This window comes from Pan paniscus, chromosome 2 (assembly GCF_029289425.2).
Source record: "Pan paniscus chromosome 2, NHGRI_mPanPan1-v2.0_pri, whole genome shotgun sequence".
Lineage (NCBI taxonomy): Eukaryota > Metazoa > Chordata > Mammalia > Primates > Hominidae > Pan > Pan paniscus.
In genome coordinates, this window is record NC_085926.1 from 151,923,092 (window position 1) to 151,939,037 (window position 15,946).

Sequence of the window (15,946 nt, forward strand, 5' to 3'; positions counted from 1 at the left end):
AGTAGAACCCCAGCCACAGAGTGAGGTTCAAGGGCACAGCTTAAAGCTCTAGTGATATAGTAGACTGAGAAGAAAAACGCCGGAACACAGGAGAAAAATAAATTTAGCACCAACCAGTTTGTAAGGCAGGACCTGGGGCCCATGGATCAAGTCATTCAGGTATCAATTGTGAAACAGACCTTTACTGAGGGCCACTGTGTGCCAGGCTCTGTGCTGGGTGCTGGACACAAGGACCCACTTTTTTTTTCTTTTACCAGGGCCTAAGAATTACTATACTTTTATATGCAGGTAAGGTTATTGAAAGTCTACAAGATACTGGTAACAGAGATTGTTACTGCTGAATTAAAGGTAAGAATTAGGCACTAGTGAAAAAAATCAGGTATATTTTACCTTTGCAATCTTCAGTAATACTTCACTTTATTACTATGAGCTTATATTAGTTTAAGCGTAATTTATAATTACATCGTTTCTTTAAAATAAAATGATTGCTACACAATCACATTTTCAGATGTGTGAACTGAGGCCTAGACACATGAAGTGACATAAATTTACATGTCAAATTAGTGCTACAGCCAATGGTAGAACTTGGGCTTCCTTGTTCCAACTAGTGTTTTGTTTTATGTTTTTGTGTTTGTTCTGTTTATGTTTACACATTTTTATCAAGATATATACCGTAAATATAAATATATTCAACTGGATGTGGGCAGAGTCCAGGAAACATTTTCTTAAATTTTGAGAATTAAGGAAGGAAACTATTTGATCTATTATAAATTGCTTTTAAGGCATATTTTCATAATGTTATATTTTAAAGACCAAACACCTGTGTTGGTTTTAATAATCACATTTATGTCTGAATTCTATAAATACTGCAAAGTAATGGGAACAGCATGCAGCCAATATTGCAGAAACTTATTAAGATTTGGTAGAGAGCTTCCATTTTAGAAGAACACAAACAAGAACATTAAAGCCTTGCTCAAGGAAAATTTGTTCAAGCTTCTTCAAAAATTGTCTCTAAAATGTCAGAAACAAGTCTAATTTACCAAGTCCTGCTGTCCAGCTGGGAGTTTGCATCATTCTTTCCCGTCATGTTGTTCCTGGGCCACACCAACCTTCACACTCTCCCACTGTGTTCGCCACTAGATTTCCTCAGCTGATTTCAGTCAATAATGATTGCATTCAAGGAGCCCTGCCCACGTTCAGCTTTCAGGAATACTTACTGATTTGACACTCTCATTTTTGCTTTTGCTTGAAATCCTCAGCCTTAATTTGTCTATGTTTTTATCTTCTATCTAATCTTATTTCTTGATGATTATTTAGTCAGATAAAATTGTAATTTGATAGGCTGTATTTAAGATTCACAAAAATGTCATTACATTTTTCTTTCCATTTTTCTTTTACTTAATGTTGGTCAAAATTAAGTGGGAGCCGGGTGCGGTGGCTCACACCTGTAATCCCAGCACTTTGGGAGGCCAAGGCAGGTGGATCACCTGAGGTCAGGCGTTCAAGAGTAGCCTGGCAAACACGGTGAAACCCTGTCTCTACTAAAAATACAAAAATTAGCTGAGTGTGGTAGCACACACCTGTAATCCCAGCTATCACTTGATAATCACTTGAACCTGGGAGGGGGAGGTTGCAGTGAGCAGAGATCATACCACTGCACTCCAGCCTGGGAGACAAAGCAAGACTCCGTTCCCGCACCCCCCCCCCAAAAAAATTAAGTGGGGATACTGGAAATGACTAAAATGTATAGACTCCTAGATTCAATGCAGGCAATCAGGGAAACTCCTAGCAAGGGCATGAGATGACATCAAGGGAGCACGGCAAGAGGCAACAAGTGGGAAATCCAGCAAGTGGGTAAGGTTCAGTATTCACAAACAGGAAATAGAATAAGCAATGGACAAGAAAGGAAGGCTGTTAGAGAGGTCCAGTAGCAATTACACTAAAGATATAAGAGTACTATATAGGAAATAATGATTATCAATGTTCACTGCCTACCTGATGTCTGTTTCCACTCCCTTTCTTTGCAAAAAGAAAAAAGAAAGAAAGAAAAGGAAGAGGGGAAGGAAGAAGAGAATTAGGAGAAAGAAGGAAGAAAAAAGAAGAAAGGTAGGAAATAAATAAGTGTTGTTTCAATAGTGATGTCCCAGGTAAATGTTTTTATTTTTCAGCCTTTCTTATAGCGAGACATGGTTGTGTGGCACTGACTGCCTGGAAAATTGCATTAAAGGCCCAAATTCTTCACTCTTCCTGTGGCCATGTGGTTTGTCATGGAAATTTGCTGTGCTCTCCAACTCTGACTCTGAGTTCATCCATGTAATTTGTTTTGGCCAACAGAATGATCCTTGCCAATTCTAAGCCTTGGCTTTCAAGAGGTTTCAAGAGGCTTTGCATATATATATTTGCTTAATCTTGCACCTCTGCTCTGCTGGGATAGTCTCCCGGTTCCAGGAAGAGGAAAAGAAAAAGACGATGCAGAGCTGACGCTTGAATAAAGGTGCCTCAACCAAACCCAGCCTCATCCAGCCTAGAGCAGTTTCAGCTAACGTGCAAATGTTTAAGGGAGCTCAGCAGAACTCAGCAGACCCACTCCTATTAGCCCGGCCCTGATTAGCTGAATCCCAGATCATGATGTATAAATGTTTATTGTTGTATGCTATTGAAGTTTTGTAGTTGTTTATTATGCATCAAAAACTAATATGCTGATAAATAAGACACATAGAAATCCAATAGCAGAGAAAGGAGAGATATTAAGAAAGCCTTTTTCCCTAAGAGTACTGCATTTACTCTTTCCTCATCTTGCTGCCTTAAATCAGACTTAATATCTGAAGGTGCAAAAGTCATCTTGTGATCAAGTGTATATAAATAAAGATGCTAAAGATGGCGGGGTAAAAAGACAGAAAAGCTCTGGTCTCTGATGGCATTGTGATGCAATGTACAAGTCCTGGTTTATCTAATTCTGGATTAGGTATGAGAAATGGAATATAAAACTCTGATTTGTTAAGCTACTGTATTCAAATTTTCTGTTATAGATAGCAAAAAACATCCTTAACACAAGAATCAAAGCATGACTCCATTTCTGGATGGGGCATATGGTGGAAACAAATAGAAATATACCAGTGAGTGAAAACAAATAGTAAAGGATAGAACAAGGAGCAGAGGAGACCTGACACCAGACCACAGTTCCTACTGTTTTAGAATTCATTATTTCCAGTTCGTAGTGATGGGACTGAGCCCAGAGAAAGGGAAGAGTGAAGCACAACTGTAGAATCCTACAGAAATAGGGACACGAACAAATAATTATATTAACATTGTCAGGTTTAATTTGATCAACTGGCCACATGTTTTAGGACCTTAGGCTATTTGGGGCCTCAACCTTTTTCATTTCTTCTTTTAAAAACATTTCATTACTCTTTTTTTTCCTAATACTTTTTCTTTCCCTTGTTCTTTTGATATCTGTATCCCTTTGAATTAGCATTGTTTTCATGGCTTTTTTTTAATCTGTCAGTCCCTTTATCCATTAAATACAACCCTTTGTGCAATTAAATATGTACTTTTACAAACAGAATTTAATTCTTTAAAGTAGCACAGAAATGGCATAGCATGTTTTCATGACAAATTGTAAAAACTGAATAATAACTTATAGTAACCAAAGAAAAGATAAATTCTTCCTAAAACCAGCTGAAATTTCACATAAAATCTTTCTGCGATTTATAGCACAAAAGAATTGTTATGAGTTTCTTAAAACAATTTTAAGAAACCGATGTGGTATAAATGTGTGAAAATACAAGTCAAATGTGAGCAAACATTTGAGAAATGACACAATCTAAAGCCTTTCCTGTCCCTTTTGCCAACATACTTTCCTGTAACTGGCTTGCCCTCAGGCTACTGGACAAGTAGCTCCCACTTTCAAAAACTGTACTAGTTCTTCAACCTGCCAGATGATTTAATAATGTTCTCTCCAAACGTGGTTAATGTACAATAAGACAAAGAGGTGATTTTCAGATCCTTTTGTTGTTGTTGTTATTCAAACCTAATGTTTGGGATTTCATTAACACAAACAGATAAATATATTGGATATGCTCTGTGTGTTCACATTTGAGCCACAGCAGGAAAGAAAAACAGCAACGTCCATGTGATTTCTTCTTGCTGCCTTGGGACTTTGGAGCCTTTGAGGATAATAACACGATAAATATAGGATAACTCTAATGGGTATAGAATTGAATTTCTACACAGTTAAATGGATGTATTAATTAGGTTTCTTTGGCTGCAGGCAACAGAAAGTAATTCTTGGTAACTTGGTTAGGGAGAAAGATACTAAAAATCTATGAGGATAGGCCGGGTATGGTGGCTCAGGCCTGTAATCCCAGCACTTTGGGAGGCCGAGGCCAAGAGTTCACAACCCGCCTGGCCAATGTTGTGAAACCTTGTCTCTACTAAAAATACAGAATTAGATGGGTGCAGTGGTGCATGCCTGTAATCCCAGCTACTCAGGAGGCTGAGGCAAGAAAATCACTTGAACCCACGAGGTGGAGGTTGTAGTGAGCTGAGATTGCATCACTGCACTCCTGCCTGGGAGACAGACTGAGTGAGACTCTGTCTAAAAAAAAAAAAAAAAAAAAAAAGTCTAAAAGGATAGTTCAAAAAATTGAATAAAAGCTACATAGAACAAGGCTTCAGGAAGGGCAGGAACTGAGGAAGCTCCAGGGATCTTAGTAACAGTAATTAATATGCTATTTCTTGAGAGTATAAGTACCAAGTATAAATCAGTCCCAACTGGTTATTCAGGAAAACAGCAACCAATGCCTAGGGGAAGACTAAGGTACCACTCGCAAAAGGATTGAGGGAGTTTCCCCAAAGGAAAGTTAAGGACTATTTCAAAAATAACAACCCAAGAATGTTGAGCAAAATCAAGAATGTCACCATAATGAAAAAATTACAAAGGCCCAGATAATAAAATTACAAAGGCCCAGATTTCCCGAGGTACCAGTTAGGAGAACAGAATGTTACAGAGAGATCTAAGATCAAAACAGAGTTTGCTTTTTTGTTTTGTTTTGTTTGAGTCTTGCTCTGTTGTCCAGGGTGGATTGCAGTGGGCAATCTGGGGGCTCACTGAAACCTATGGCTCCCTGGTTCAAGCGATTCTCCTTTCTCAGCCTCCCGAGTAGCTGGGATTACTGGGCATGTGCCACCGCGCCTGGTTAATTTTTGTATTTTTAGTAGAGATGGGGTTTCACCATGTTGGCCAAGCTGGTCTCGAACTCCTCACGTCAAATGATCTACCTGCCTCAGCTTCCCAAAGTGCTGGGGTTACAGGCGTGAGCCACTGTGCCTGGCCAGGAGTTTGCATTCTATTCAAGGGATTCACCTACTTTATTCCTCCTGATATAAAGGACAGGAAGTAATATGTGTAAAAGAATTTTCAATTTCAAAATTAGCATAAGTCATCTTCATCTCTAGAGAGGAAAGGGATACAGTGAAGTTTCTGCAATTGTTCTTCCTTGGAAGTACAATACTAGTTTTTAAAACTTTTCTCCTTTGAATACAGAATGTTCATATTACTTTCACACTGGAAATGGATAGTTTTATTATATCATCCATATCATAAGACAATTTCTAAACCTTTATTTTTATAAGTATAAGCTAAAATGCAAAATGGGCTACATTTTATAAAAGTAATTATTTCATTTCATTAAACTGATGGGAGATAATTAAATGCAGAGATTAGCACAATTAGAATAAATTAATAATTGTTTTAATATTCTTCTGGATCCAAATCAGTATTTCCATATAATAACAGTGGAATGCACAATCAGGTATTAAATGCTAAGTCAATTAATCATGTTAAAGGTGCTGATTTAAATGCCAAAAGAATTAACATGACCTTTCATTTATCAAGAACTGCTGGCATTTTGAAAAGATTTAGAAAACACTGTTTTGAAAATACTTCAAGACTCTTAGGAATCATTTGAACTTGTTTCTTTTAAAGATAGTCTTCTCCTCTAATGAAATATTGCAAAAAGAGCTAAATGTTTTTATGGTGGAACATTTAAGCATCCCTCCAAATTGAAAGAATCATGTTAACAGTCAAAAGCTGTTTTGAAGATGGACTCTGTGTGTGTGTATGTGTGTGTGTGTGTGGTTGTGTGTGTGTAAAGTGTCTCAACTACAATGTAATTTAAAATTCTGTTACATCTGGACATAAACTTCAAGGGAGGGAAGAAGTTTCACCAGAAACCTACTTTTTCGGAAATGTTTAAGAGCTAACTCATCCTAAAGGTGGCAAAAGTGAAATGAGCAGAGCCATGGCAGGCATGATTCTAAGGCAGCCCCTGAAGACTGTCTGCCCTGATTCTTGGACCTCTGAGTACAATGAGCTAACATGTCTGGATTATGTTATCTTATTCAGCAAAGGGATTCTGTAGACATAAAGTCACTAATCAGTTGACTTTGAGTTTATCAAATGCAAAGTTATTCGAGTGGGCCTAATCTAAAACCCTTGAGAGGCAAAAAATTTTGTTTGGCTGGTGGCAGAAAAAGAAATCAGAGAGTCAAAGCACAAAAAGAAATCTATACACTATTGCTGGCTGTGAGGATGGAGGGGCTGTGGTCAAAAACTGGAGGGAGACCATGAGGAGTGACAGTGACCCCTGGTGGACAGCCAACAAGGGAGTGTGGATCTCAGTCCTACAGTCACAAGGATGCTAAATTCTGCCAACAATTTGAATGATCTTAGAAGCAGATTCTTCCTCAAAACTTGCAGATATAAGCCCAGCCTGGCTTATCTTTGTTTTGGCCTTGTGAGACCTATGCAGAGAACCCGGTCCAGGGTGCCTAGATCTATAGAACTGTGAAATAATAAATGAGCATTGTGTTAAGTTGCTGAATTTGTGGTAATTTGTTATGCAACAATTGAAACTTGTACATGGGCATAAGATGAAAGTGTTCTTTATCAAGGAGGATGGCATGAGACTGTCATTTCAGTTTGTCTCCCAGTGCAAATGAGTCTCTGGATTCCTGTTTGAGTCCTGTGGAGAAGAGGAGGATATTTGGGGTTAAATAGCTGCTGACACCATTACATGGTATAGATAGGACAAACATAAGCCAAAAAACTGAACTGCTTTGCATACAATGTGCCATAAAATAATCCACGAAAAAAGTTGGAAGAGGGATGAAACAAGATTACCAAATTTTTGATATTTTAATATATGTTTAAAGTTTCTATATGATAACATGATATATTTTCCATATAACATATTTTGATAAAGAATATAAATTTGAACATCAAAAAAATTGTGACTGTGATAGATAGAAACATATCAAGCATATAAAAATCCATGAGTTCATAATAAAACTCCAAAATCCTTGCCTAACAATTTTTAGAGGTTGTTAGGACGATTTTTTTTTCAGAAAACTGAAATCAGTGAAATAATTAGCATTTATCTTTTCTGTAACAACTATTCAGAGGGATCAGAAAGTTGATAAGGGATGGGTTCTCCTCTGTGAAATAATATCTATTAGAAATGAAACACTTTTGTACCCCTAATAATTAATATTATAGTATTCATTAATGGCTGCTAATATTACTGATAAGGATCTTTATGATGACTGGCTAGGCAGAGAATACCTGAATCCATCAGTGGATCCTAAGATCACGAAGACAGAAAGAACTACCTTTGTATGACAAACCTAGCCCCACTTATGTATTAATCTTGCAAAAATAAATTGGATCAGAATCCAATGAAGCAGCTACATCAAAATGTTCACTTATAGAAATTTCAAGTGACAGAAAAGCATGTTAAATTATACCAGAAAGATGCAATCAACATAATCTACAGTATGGGAAAGTCTACAGGACAAAAGCAATAAACAAATAGTATTTTAAAAACAAGTGAGGACTGCAATAGAATAAGGGAATTTAAGAGGTAAATCAACCAAATGCAATGTGTTGACTTATTTGAACAAACCAACCGATATATATACTCAAATTGTTCATAAACTAGGTGTTAAATACTATAAAGGAATTATCATTAATTATTTTAAGATTGATAATTGTATTGTAGCTAAATTTAAAAGAAAAGTCCTTATCTATTGGAAATATTTAAGTAATTACCAATAAAATGATTTTGTCTGAATTTACTTTAAGAAAACTCCAACCAAAAATATATATATATATACACATATATACATTTATATAGTGCATAGTGCATTTATGGGAATAGATAAGTAGATCAATCATGAATAGAAATACATAAAGTGAATAATGATAGTTCTTGAGGTTGGATAGTGTGTATATGGGTTTTCCTTATACATATCCAAAGACACACACACACATACACACAGACACACACACACACACACACACAGAGTGCTAATATTTCACCTAGAATATAACCCCAAAATGCCAAGAAAGAGGATAGATTGAAAAGTTTAAAAAATTTCAAAAGTTTCAAAGGGACCAAAGAAAATGGAAGGGAAAAATATTTAAAATTTTATTTTCATTTCAGAACATAAAAGAGGCAAGAATATTTAAAGTTCTCATTAGAAAAAATGAAAAAAATCCTTTCTGTGGACCCATTATAGCAAAATTTCGAGACATCAGAAAAATCTGAAAATCCTCCAAAGAGGAAAAAAGACCCATTAAGGAGCAATAATTGGAGTAACATAGAACTTCTCATAGGTAAGAATGAATGCAAAATAATGGAGAAGTATCTTAAATAGTTTAAAAGAGAAATAATTTTTGTTAGAATTTCAAATCATGAAAAAGCAAAATAAAGACATTTTCAGATACTAAAATGTAATTTTCAAAAACTCTCTCTGAAAGATTAGCTAGAGTTTAAGGAGAAAAAGAATTACAAAAACCGTGAGAAGTAATAATAATAATGTGTAACTGAAATTCTAGATGATCTTAATATGGGCAGGAAGGAGAAGAAGAAAAAAATTGTACTTGGGCCCAATGGATAAGATTAACCCAACGTAATTTGTAAAATTGTGATTCAACATGAGTTAAAGTTTTCATATTTAAAATATTAGTGCTAAAAAGAAAAGAACACATGTCACTAAGTGTTGGAGAAGATGTGGAACAATCAGAACTCTCATACACTGCTGGGGAGAGTTCACATTGGTACAATCACTTTGGGAAAGTGACCATGTCTACTAGTATTGGATATACACATACCATATGACCCAATAATTTTATTTGTAGAAATATACCCAACATAAACTAGTACTAATATACATCAAAAGACTTGTACTAGAATATTCATGGCTGCGTTATTTGTAATTGCCAAAAACTAAAAATTACCTGAAGCCCATCAACAGTAGAATGCATAAATAAATTATGGCATAGTGATACAACAAAGTATTATATAATAATGACAATGAATAAACTACAACTATGTGTAACAATACAGATGAATCTCACCAACATAATGTCAGCAAGAAAAAAAGAGCCAAACAAAAAATAAATACCACATGATTTCATGTATATAAAATTCAAGAAGAGGAGAAACTAATCTCTTATGTTAGAAGCCAGGATAATGGTTATCTTGGGGAAAGGAGTTAGAACTGGAAGAGAGCCCAAGGAGGCCTCCAGGATGCTACTAATATTCTGTTTTTGTTTTGGGTGTGAAAAATCATCAAACTATATGTTTATGATTTCTTGCCTTGAAATCAAGAAAAATGTCAAATATTAAGGGAACTCCTGAAAATTAGAACTTACAAAAAATGTAGAGCTTCCGTATGGATAGAGGTGAAAATAGAATGATTGGCCAACCCAGTAAGAAGTAGAAAAGAAAACACCAAGGAATGGAAAGGATGGTAAATTGAGCATAAAAAAAAGTAATTACAAAATAAGTCCAAACTTACCAGTAATTCCCCGCAAAAGTGAATGCTTTAAATTTACCTCATAAAAGACAGAAATTCTCAGATACTGTACTGTTCATATGATATAAAGACTCATTTAAACAAAGTAACACAAAAGATTTAAGATTCCAAGTGTGATAAAAACCAACAAGGAAATATTAGTTAAAAAAATCTGATGTACTAGTATTTTTAATAGCAAAAAAAGAGTAGATTTCAAGATATTGAAAAGGACAAAAAGGAGTATTTCAAATTTATGAAGGGAATAATTCACCAAGAAAGAACAACAGCCAAGTATAGCTGCAATATATATAAATAGAGAAACTGACAAATACAAAATCATGTGAGGAAACTTCCTATGGGAACTCTCAAACAGAAAATATACTTTTTTGTTAAGAGGCAGGGTCTTGCGCTGTTGCCCAGGGTGGCGTACAGTGACACAGTCATAGCTCACTGCAGCTGAAACTCCTGGGATCAAGCAATCCTCCCACTTAAAGCCTCCTGAGTAGCTGCAACTATAGGCATGTACCACCATGCCCAGCTAAATTTTTTTATTTTTATTTTTGTAGAGATGAGGTCTTACCATGCTGTCCAGGCTGGTGTCAAACTCCTGGCCTCAAGCAATCCTCCCGTCTCAGTTTCCCGAAGTTCTGAGATTACAGGCATAAACCACCGTGCCTGGCTAAAAATATACATTTTATTCAAATACAAGTGGAACACTTACAAAATATAATTATATACCACATAATTTTATTTCAAATCATTAAAAAATAAAATTTAAAACTCTTTATTGAAGATAAGCCAAATCATCATATAATTATAGGTGTCTGTCTCGATCATGAGTGAATAATTCATTACCATGATAAGTAGATGTTTTTTCCGTCATAACTGCAATTTTTTATTAAAGAATAAAATTATATAAGACAATGATAACACTCTAATTATTGCTAAAATCTGTCTGTGTGAAAAATTGTGTGAATGAAAAGAGATATGACCTAGGTCTCACAAATTTTCTGAATAAGTAGCCTTGTAAGAGAATATTGGACTACACTGGTTTGCATGTCAATCTTAGAAATCTCTAAATTCAATAACTTTTGACATGTAAACTCTGGGGCAGAAGAGAGAAATTTCAGTATTATATTTTGAAAGCTATTTAGGCATAATGGATGCTAATGTTAGCTAATTCAGACACATAACTACTCAGGCAGCATATTTGTGCAACTCACAGCTCCACCACCAATATTGACTCTACTTTTCCTGTGTATGTGTGTGTGTATTGAGTACAATAGAGGCTCTTGTAACTGGTAACAATGTAAGTAACAGTATTCTGAGCAGCATGCCTTGTGGCTAATTCTATAGTGATAGAACATCACAGTTCTCTTGCTTTGCCAAGAAGCATTGCCTAACATTAAACAGAGCTTGAGTCTAAGTTTGGGCTCCTTATTTTTTGAGGCAAGAGGAGGAATCTTGTACAAAATTTCCCCTAAAAAAAAGACAGTTGCTCAGTTGTAAATGGAGTCCTTATTTATTAAAATAAAAAAGTATTCATTTTCACTGAACATGTTTTTGATTGTCGAGAAAATCTAGAACTGTACGTTCTGAAACCAATTCATACATTTTCTACAAGACATTCATCTTTGGTCCAGACTTCATTTTATTCTCCCAAGAATATAATACATTCAATTCACAACAACTTTACAAAAAAATTGTAATAGGCAATTTGATATTAATCATGGAATTTCTTCCTCCTAATCATACAAACTTTATTAGGGAGAGAAAGAGAGAGAGAGAGGAGAAAAAGAGAGAGAGAGAGGAGAGAAAGAGAGAGACTTTGTGTACATAGGTAGTAGTGTACTGGTTAATGTTTAACATCTGGCTTCTCCCTGGAGGGAAAAAAAAAGTGCTGGTTTGTAACATTTGCTGGTTTCCATGGTGTAAATACTCCTTCTATGACTGATTTCAAGCTGCCAACATGATTCCTAAAAATCTAACAATCAGCTGTTATAAGCCAGTGCAGGCCAGTTTCAGCACACCAGTGGGGGAAAATGCTTTTAAACCATCAAAATTGAATTGATGAAAGTGTCTGCATTTTGCTACTCTGATTATGCAGTTTAGGGTATATAATTTATGATAAATGTAATCTTTTATATTCAGTTATTTTTTTACTTAGGTAAAATATTTGGTAACATAAATGTCATCCTTTTATACCATCAGATCTCAGAGAGAGAAGGTTGAATATAATTACACATGCACAAATCAACAATATAAAAATGAATAACTGCAGAATCAAAGCTACAAAAATATCCCTTTCAGCCAGAACCACCATCTTCCAGTAATTCACCAAAATGATGAACACAAAGGGAAACAGGAGAGTCACCTGATAATTGTTCTCTTGGCCTTTTAGAAAACATAGAATTGTTCCTTTGGCCACATACATGGGAATCCACAAGAAAGGCGATATTGTAGACATCAAAGGAATGGATACTGTTCAAAAAGGAATGCCCCACAAGCGCTACCATGGCAAACCTGGAAGAGTCTACAATGTTACCCAGCATGCTGTTGGCATTGTTCTAAACAAACAAGGGCAGGATTCTTGCCAAGAGAATTAATGTGCATATTAAGCACATTAAGCACTCTAAGACCCGAAATAGCTTCCTGAAACGCATGAAGGAAAATGATCAGAAAAAAAGGAAGCCAAAGACAAAGGTACTTGGTGTCAGCCAGCTCCACCCAGAGGAGCACACTTTGGAGAACCAATGGAGAGGAGCCTGAGCTGCTGGAACCTATTCCCTATGAATTCATGGCATAATAGGTATAGAAAGATAAAAGACCTCTGAACTATAAAAAATATATATAATATATTTAAAACATATATATAATATATATGTATGTACACACACACACATAAAGGGCACTTTTTAAAATTTATTTATTTATTTATTCATTTATTTATTTATACTTTAAGTTCTGGGATACATGTGCAGAACATGCAGGTTTGTTACATAGGTATACACATGCCATGGTGGTTTGCTGCACCCATTAACCTGTCATTTACATTAGGTATTTCTCCTAATGCTATCCCTCCCCTAGCCCCCCACCCCCCAACAGGCCCAGTGTGTGATGTTCCCCTCTCTGTGTCCATGTTTTCTCATTGTTCAGCTCCCACTTAGACTGAGAACATGCAGTGTTTGATTTTCTGTTCTTGTTTGCTGAGAATGATGGTTTCCAGCTTTGTCCATGTCCCTGCAAAGGACATGAACTCATCCTTTATTATGGCTGCATAGTATTCCATGGTGTGTATGTGCCACAATTTCTTTATCCAGTCTATCATTGATGGGCATTTGGGTTGGTTCCAAGTCTTTGCTATTGTGAACAGTGCTGCAATAAACATACGTGTGCATGTGTCTTTATAACAGAATGATTTATAATCCTTTGGGTATATACCCAGTAATGGGATTGCTGGCAAATGGTATTTCTGATTCTAGATCCTTGAGGAATCACCACACTGTCTTCCACAATGGTTGAACTAATTTACACTCCCACCAACAGTGTAAAAGCGTTCATAAAGGGCACTTTTGAAAGTAGAGCCTAAAGACAGTAAGTAGTTTTCTGTGGTGGTTTCTTTCTTTCTTTTTTTTTTTTTAATGTGAGTAGATAATAACCATTACCTTCATGCTCTGTTCAACCCTGAGAGGAGCTTTTCAAGCTGTATTCCAGAAATGCAACATTAGAGTCATGCTGAGAGCTTTTCCTTTTAAAGCAGGTAACAGCTTATTATATAGATGTGGGGAGATATCATTTAGCTACACGCCCAGCTACACTCCTGGCCTGAGTCACTCTGACAAGCTTTGTATGATTTTCAAATAGGAGAAATGATCTTACTGACACTTTCTTCCAACCTAGAATGGGCTCCTTTTAATTAGGAAACTAGAAGATATGAAACCTCATTTTTTCCCCTAACTTACTGTACCATGTATCTGCTATTGACATTTTTGAAAAAAGACATCATTTTCCACATGTTGGGAAATTTTGTTATATTCAGTTTTATAAGTTATACAGCTTAATTATCCCTTATCCAAAATGCTTGGAACCATAAGCATTTCAGATTTCAATTTTATTCAGATTTTGGAATATTTGCATTCTATATTTTACCCTGGTTAAACATCCCAAATCCAAAAATCCAAAATCTGAAATGCTCCAATGGCTTTTCCTTTGAAAGTCATATCAGCACTCAAAAGAGTTGAATTTTAGAAACATTTCAGATTTCAAATTTTCAGATTTGAGATGCTCAGCCTGTACCAAACAAAACACATACACATAAAACGTTAGAAATTTTTCTATTCACATTAACTTTCCAAAAACTGCATTTTATTTACGAAAAAAGGAATTCAGATGCTGTCTCAAACATTAAATGACACTGTCTGTTCAACTGACACTGCCAAGGGCATCAAAAATACTTGGGTTTGGTGTCATGAAATGTTTATATCCTTTTTTCCAGATGTAAGACTTAAAGAGAGTGTTGGATATTGCAGCAAATTAGTAATTTTAAGGCATAACTTCGTGTATTAACTTAGGAGCAAAATAAATGATGTACATTGATTACTCAGTTGAGTTTGATACATTAACTAGAAATACATAAATGTATGATTACATTTTAAATGGACCATAAGAGTTAAAGTGCTCTACTTATGTTGAAATATGTTTAACTAAATGTCAATTACACCATTAATATCATTAAAATATCATAGTTTCCAAATAAATGATCACCATTGACCTTTTTTTCTTATTTCTGAGCTTAGTCATTTAATGTATTTTATTTCTGCTATAATCAAAATGCTATTCATAAGTAAATAACAACAGAAAAATATGTAAGTATGTAGATAGCAAGAAGGTTTACATCTACAGTTTTCCAACTGAGATATAATCCTGAGGCTACCTAACACTTTCCATGGGATATAAAGACAAAGATAGTTTTATGGAAATAAATTTAGTTAAAATAATTCCCTTTAACAATTTCCCCTCTTCTGCTTCACAAAAGAAAGAAAACTACCTTAGGGGCATAAAAGTCTCTGGGGCATTAGAGACGCTATTTGAAATGTCAGCGGAGGTATTAAGAAAATTAAGATCGTGTCCAGGAAATGCAGTACCTAAAAAAAGAAAAGAAAATTAAGATTAGGTAACAAATCTTTTTTTTTTCATTTGAGGGGTACTCAATTATTTTTCTTAAAAAAATTGTAAAGAGTCTAATTCAGTTGTCAATGATAGGTCACTAAAAGTACTTTTGATATGAGACTACTAGTTAGGATTCTTCAGATAAACAGAACCAATAGGAGATAGAGATAAAGATATAGATAGATACAGAGACAGAGACAGAGATAGAAATAGAGAGAGATAGAGAGATAGAGATAGAGATTAGGGGATACAGATAGAGATAAAGGTAGAGAGGGGGGATAGAGATAGAGATAGAAACAGAGACAGAGATAGAGAGAGATAGAGAGAGATAGAGATAGAGATAGAGATGGAGATACATAGAGAACTATCTTAAGGAATTGGCTCTTGCAGTGGGGCTAACAAGTCTGAAGTTTGTAAGACTGGCTGGCAGGCTGGAAATTCAAGTAAGAGTTGACATTGCAGTCTTGAAACCAAAATCTATAGAGCAGCCAGTAGGCTGTAAACTCAGGCAGGGTTTCTATGCTGGCTGCAGTCTTAAGGTAGAATTGCTTCTTTTTTGGGAAACCTCAGTCTTTGCTCTTAAGGCCTTCAATAGAATAAATGAGGCTTAGCCACATCATTGCAGGCAATTTGCTTTACTCAAAGTGTATTGGTTGTAAATGTCAATCACCTCTACAAATACCTTCACAGCAACATTTAGACTAGTGTTTAACCAAATAACTGGGCACCACAGCCTTGTCAAGGTGACACATAAAGTTAACCATGACAGAGATATATGTGTTTCTTGCATATGACTTGAGTCAATAAAACTGAGTAACATTACTGTAGCAAAACTTTCATTCTCATCTACTTATTTAAGTGAACATAAGCTTTTCATCTCTAAGGAGGAGAAATAAAGCAAAGTTGATGCTCAACC

At 35.4% G+C, this 15,946-nt stretch overlaps 1 long non-coding RNA gene across 5 annotated transcripts in view; it reads right to left on the reverse strand.

The window, feature by feature from the left end:
• Positions 1 to 3,684: 3,684 nt before the first annotated feature.
• Positions 3,685 to 15,946, reverse strand: part of LOC103782931 (uncharacterized) — a 105,903-nt gene continuing 93,641 nt past the window's right edge. Inside the window, exons 5-7 of one of the 5 annotated variants that reach the window (XR_008624916.1) lie at positions 14,909 to 15,005; positions 10,442 to 10,540; positions 3,685 to 7,025 (exon numbers count right to left, since the gene is read on the reverse strand). This is a non-coding gene — a long non-coding RNA (uncharacterized LOC103782931). Of the gene's footprint in view, positions 7,026 to 10,441; positions 10,541 to 12,528; positions 15,006 to 15,946 lie in introns of those variants that run through there. The other 4 variants (XR_004670790.3, XR_004670789.3, XR_608427.5 and 1 more) reach the window with 4 other exon arrangements.